Below are 6,134 nucleotides of genomic sequence, written 5' to 3'. Positions count from 1 at the left end.
CAGATGCCTGCAGTGCCTACACCTTGACATGAGATTAACAAACTGTCACGGGTTGTGTGTTATTTACGTAACACTGCCTTGGTTTAATCAGGGTCAGCAGGAAGAGCTTGTTCTGCCTCATGAGTGGCAGATTTGAATATTTACATTTCATTCACTTAAATGTGTAGATTAAATAAAATGCTGGTGCGCTGTTGAGATTTTCCCATCATTCCCATCAGATGTACTATGAGTGTAGTGCTTATTACCAAATATTAGTATGCTAAACTAAGATGGTAGCACTGCTGCACAGCCTCCCTCTTAGTCCTGTTGTTTTGTGAATTGATGGAAAATTTTACCTCTTCAGACTTCAGAAAAATATTCAAGGAAACAGGGAAAATATCTGCTCTTCAGGCGAACAGGTTTGGCAGACAAATGCAATCAGTGATAAAGAGTTGCAAGAAGACACAAAATGGTTGGGAATCCGTGTTATAGATTGGCCTTATCTTGTAGGGTTTGTTAAATCTTTTCCTTGAATTGATGAATCTCTTCCCAATGATTGGTATCTGAGATACCCTAACTGTTTCCATCAATCTGTACCAATGACATTATTTAGGTTTTAGCCAGTGAAGATTAGATTTGGGTGGGGATAAGGAGAAGGAGGTGAAGGAGGTGAGATAAAACTCTGCCTGGGTGGTTACATTTTGGGCAAAACATCCCCAAAGCTCATTGGGTTCAAGTCTCTTGAATTCACTCTCACATATTTATTGTCATTATACCTATATACATATATTTCATTGCATATAATGAAACATAGTCTTGTCAATATACTGCATTAAAAAATAATAAGTAGCTATAAAAAACAAAAACAGTAACAGAGTTAATTTAAATGGACACTTGTACAAACATTCTTTACACTTTACAATCAACAGTAACATTGCTTATAAAAGGCAAAATCATTATCATATAAGTACTGGACACTATAACTTTAATGATTATAATCATTATTAAGCTTATAGCTGTCTCTTATCGGTTCCAGTTGCACAGTTTTATTGTTGCTTAGACACACTGAATGTGATTCAACTGCCTGTGCTCTTTGTGAATCTCAAAAATATCCTGTCAGGTAACTTAATCGGGGATTAAAACATCTGTTCTATTCCTGTACTAGATTTACATCTCTGAGAAAAATCACTTCACAGCTTTTCTTTTTTTCTTCCTTGTGAATCCAAGCTGTAGATTTTTGATAAATATCATCCCAGGGGAGACAGATGAAAGGGCCCTCAGTGACAGATGAGGATAAAAAATAGATTTTAGCTTCTAGACATTAATCATATATCAAGGTAACCTTCAGTGAGACAGAGTAGAAAGTGTTGGGAGGTGTAGGAATTATATCTGTGTGGCTGATAGTTCCCACTCCTCTTGTTCTTCCTTTTGTTGGCTCTATTATCGCTGCTCTTCTTCGTCTTGTTTATTAGTTGTTCTCAATTCTCATTTGCACGTCAGCAGCGGCGCTTTCGTGTTTGTCCGAGAGAGTTTGATAAACAACAGGAATGAAAAGACACACCTATAAGAGTGTGTGTGACCTGATTTAATTACAGTCACAGGAAATGTCATATGGGTCAGGAGGCAAAGACAGTGTTGCTCATAAAAACTGAGGAACAGGCAAACAGCCTCCTCATGATCATCTACCCATTATTGAGCAAAACTGCTCAATGCTCTCACTGTTTCATGTGTAATGTTTCATGTCTAAAGGTTAATTTCCAACCCCCCCCCCCCCCCCCCCCCCCCCCCCACCACCACCACCACCACCACCATTTACCCATCAAGCCTCCACCCGACTCTCCATGTGATGCCTGAATCTTTGCTGCCCATGTGATGTTGCAAATATCACACAGACAGAGATGTGGTATTAGGGTTTTGACAGTCTGGACAAATTAAGAGGATCTGGAGCCTTGGTGAAGTACGGTACCGCTAAAGCTGCTGGGACAAGCGCGACACAGTGTCGTCTTTAAGTCCTTCACTGTTGTCTCACGTCCAAAAAGTAGATAAACAAAACCAAAAGTTTGTATTCATTCAGTGTGTAGATTGAATGAAAACACTGATGGTGTTCAGAGCACACTGTCATGTCTATGTGCAGAGCTTGTTGGCTTGTGGATGTCACCACTATGGAAAGCCTGTCTGTTTCAACTGACAAAGCAAAATGTGTCACACTGCACTTTTCTTTCCCCAAAACAAACAGACACTGTTGCTGGTTCAGGCAAAACAACCAGCATTTTGCCTCCTCCCGGACCGGTTTGACACCAGAAAAGCCACGCGCTTCTGCTGTCACACACACACCACACTTCCATATCAATCAACCCTTTATCTGCTTCCTCCATACCTCCTGACCAGCTTACTGTCTGTCTGTATGTCACTGTTTCCTCAGGCAAGACACATGCCTGTCAAAGTCAGACAGGCTGCAGATAAACCAGATAAACCAGCGGAGAATTATGAGCTTTGTTCTGGGAACCCCCCCCCCCCCCCCCGAAATACTGGGTTAATTATAGGAGATTAAAATTAAGCAATAGGACAAACCTTTTGGCGTTTTCTTTTCCAGTTAAACAGCAGCAAATTTTGTCAGATTTTTCCTGACAGCGGCCAACAAAATCAGTACAAAGGCAGCTTTTTCAAAACAAGAACATTCAAAGATGCCCTGTGGCATTCTGTTTACGCAAGAGGAAGTAATAGGAGAAGGAAATCAGCGCTGTAGCCACCAAGGAGGGCGCAGACACACCCAGGTAGTTGTATCCTCCTGACACGTCACCTGGACAATCAGCTTGACAACAACATTCTCAGTCACACACGTATACACACACGCTTACTCACAACAACTGAGTGTCACAAGTGTTTCGGAGATTACTCTTTCACTCCAGATAGATGTTTTGATAGCCGCTCACTGCAGTTTCACTTGAAACTTTGTGAGTAATAACACTGAAACTTGCTCTTTCATGTGATGTTGCTCCTCTCCTTCTCATTTTATATCAATTAAAGTGATTTAGACAAACACAGACTACTGCACAGCTGTTGTGTACCTGCAGTATGTAGATGCAAAGAGGATTCACGCAGACCAGCGGCCGTTGAGACAAATATCCTGCCGTGGCGGGGACAAAGTGTCTGATCTTTGACTTTTGGACTTTTGAAATATTGATAGTGTGTAAACATCCTCCAGCCTGGCGCACATATCTTGTTTGCCCTTTGATGTTTAAAACTAGACAAACAGAAAAGAGCACTCATTTTAAACCGGGCCCCAGGGAGCTGTGCTGCATGCTGTGGTTGTATGTTCATCGTGTGAGACTCAGTAATTAGTGTGTTCCTCTGTGTGTGTATGGGTTTAAGTATGTGTTTATTTTCCAGGGCTTTGAACTGCTTTACCCTTTGGACAATGAATCTCACACCCTAACATTTAATTCTCGCACCAGTGCCGCCACCTAGTGATTCTCTCTTTGCAGTTATGTCAAATGTACTTCTGCTGTTTACCACTGGAGGTCATAGCCAGTCTGTTTATGGAAAATCCTCCTATCACTGTATATTCCACTCTCCCAGTATGACCTATGGAATCACAACAAGTCACAAGTAAACATATAAGATAAAAGTTTCTTTTTAATTCAGCTAATTTTTTCACCTCTATGTGCATGTTTCATCATATTTTCCATGTTGTCAGTAAACACACGTCTGAAGCCTGAACTCAAACATCTGTGGAGATAATCTGAAGGGGACAAAGCAGTCTGAGATGTATGTGATCTAATTGTGTGTCATATATGTGTATTAGTGTTAACTGTGATTTCTTTTCCAGTCGTGTAAAGCTTTCACTGCCTGCTGGATGACATCTGGGCTGCAGGAGCAGGATTACCTCTCTCTATATGTTTGATGCAGGGTTGGATTGTGGCGCAGACGTGGATCAAACGGCCTCAGTAAGTGATGAAAGTCTTTGTTTTAACCTGAATGGGACAGCTAAAGGTTTGTTATTTTCTACATGAGATTCATTGAGATTATGGCAGATAAGCCTCAAATGATTTCCTTGGATTGTCTGACTCTCTCATTGTACCGTCCTATAAGGCAAACACAACCCCATCTGGCAAAATAAAACGAGGCTGCAGGTTGGCAGTGGTGAGTGGGAGACTGACCTTGACCCAGAAAACCTGGCATCCATCCTCCATGTCAGCAAGTGTCCACCCTGATGAATGTGTCACTGAACAACAGTGATGCTGAGCTCCTGCCAGCTACAGAGGCGCTGTTCCATAGCAGAACCATGACCTCTGACCTTCCTGTGCAAATAGAAAATACCCCTTAGGAAATACAAAAATTAAACATTACATCAACTTAAAACATTCCATTGTTACTGCAAGGGAAATTTGTATCTCTGACTCTCTGATATTTGTTTTTGGGATTTGAAAAGATTTCACACACAATTGGAACTCACAGAATTTAAAATTTAAATAAGGAACCCCCCCCCCAAGATGAGACGCGTTGTTTTTCTGAACAGCAGCCACAAGTGACAATTACAGGATAAACGTCAACAATGTAAATCAATGATACCAGTGGTGGAAGAATGAATCCATTTTTTTTACTTAGGCCTAAGTAAAGAGAGAAATACCACAATGTAAAAACAATCTGTAAATGTAAAAGTTGACTGTTCAGGAATATACTGAAATAAAAGCACACGAGTGTTATCAGCAAAAATATGCTTCAAGTATCAAATTTGTATGAGTAAATGCTCTTATTACTCTCCACCAGTGAGAAGCACACATGGAGAAGAATCAGTGAAAAGACTCGGCAACATCTGTTACAATGATATTTCTAAAAGCATCAGATTACATTGGCGAAGCCCCTGAGCATTTTTGAACAGAGCAACTGTTTGTTTTATTGCTTATAAATTCAACTTTTAGTTTGTGAGAGGAAAAACTGTGGTATTTCTTCTTTTTAAAGTGACATAGTCTTTCTTCAAGTGTGTGGTGGCTGTGAAGGCCCAGTAGTACTCACAGCCAGAGAACAATAAAGGTAAAACTCCTTTTTAATGAGAGAGGAAGTGACTGTTAGTAAGGACACAGTGTTGCAGACAAATTAATTTGCCATGATGTTTAACCTTATTTGCAGTATTGCGCAGCCTCTGGACTCGGTGCAGTCCCACCTTGCTAACTGGAGAAGTTCGGCGGGTGGCTGGTTAACTGACTGGAAAGCTCTCATGTTGAATGGTGCGTATATCCGCCATACATAAATTCAATCTTGCAAGCAGAATATCAAATTCTTTCAAACTGGTGTGAGCGTTAGACAAATGAGTAAGACTAGATACACATACACACACACACACACACACACACACACACACACACACACACACACACACACACACACACATACACACACACACACACACACACACATTGAATCTGTCATGGGGTCCCAGCACTTGTTTCACTGAGTGTGAAACACAATCAACAGCAGGAAGGAAAGGCAATTTCAGGCTTCAGCGACGAGAACACTTGTCTGTGTTTCAGTGTCATTCTTGTTTAGGGTGAATGGAGGAGTCAGACATAATGTGTGTGTGTGTATGTGTGTGTGCTCATGCATGTGTGGGCGCACGCATGTGTGTCTCTTTTATGCTGACTGACACCATTTCCTACTTCCCTCCATGATTTTGTCCCGCTATTCATTGGAAGCACATGTTCCCAGTGTCAATAGGCTGTCAAATTATTTCTCTGGAATAATCTTTGCTCCTGACACTTTTGAATAACACTGATGGTGAGTGGAGGATAAGCTGGTCTGATAGTCATCTTCTGTCACATTCACATTAAATCACAAGTGTTTATTACTTCTCTTTGAATTTAGATCAAAAATCAATTACCCACTGATTCTTTTATGGTAACTTGATTAAGCACAAATCAACAAATAGTAGAATAGTACATTTGTAGAATGTACCATGCTATAATAATGCTACAATACATATGAAAAGTATTTTACTTAAGTACTAAAGTATTATCAGCAAAATGTACTTCAGTCAAAGTTCACTATTCACTTTGTTATATTATTAATAATCCATTTTATTATTGGAAATGAATACTGAATTATATAATTTGTGAATGTGTGGCCAATTTTATGTACTTAATATAGCATTGGTTAGT

The 6,134-nt window shown here is 40.2% G+C and overlaps 1 long non-coding RNA gene across 1 annotated transcript; it reads left to right on the top strand.

Annotated features, from left to right (window-relative positions):
* Positions 1 to 2,569: 2,569 nt before the first annotated feature.
* Positions 2,570 to 4,681, top strand: LOC130181011 (uncharacterized). The gene is made up of 3 exons (XR_008829505.1): positions 2,570 to 2,753; positions 3,809 to 3,926; positions 4,072 to 4,681. It is a non-coding gene; the product is annotated as an uncharacterized LOC130181011 (long non-coding RNA).
* The last annotated feature ends 1,453 nt before the right edge of the window (positions 4,682 to 6,134 follow it).

The sequence above is a fragment of the Seriola aureovittata genome, chromosome 14, assembly GCF_021018895.1.
Source record: "Seriola aureovittata isolate HTS-2021-v1 ecotype China chromosome 14, ASM2101889v1, whole genome shotgun sequence".
Taxonomy (NCBI): Eukaryota; Metazoa; Chordata; class Actinopteri; order Carangiformes; family Carangidae; genus Seriola; species Seriola aureovittata.
The sequence above is the reverse complement of the archived record's forward strand: the minus strand, read 5'-3'. Positions and strand labels throughout refer to the sequence as shown.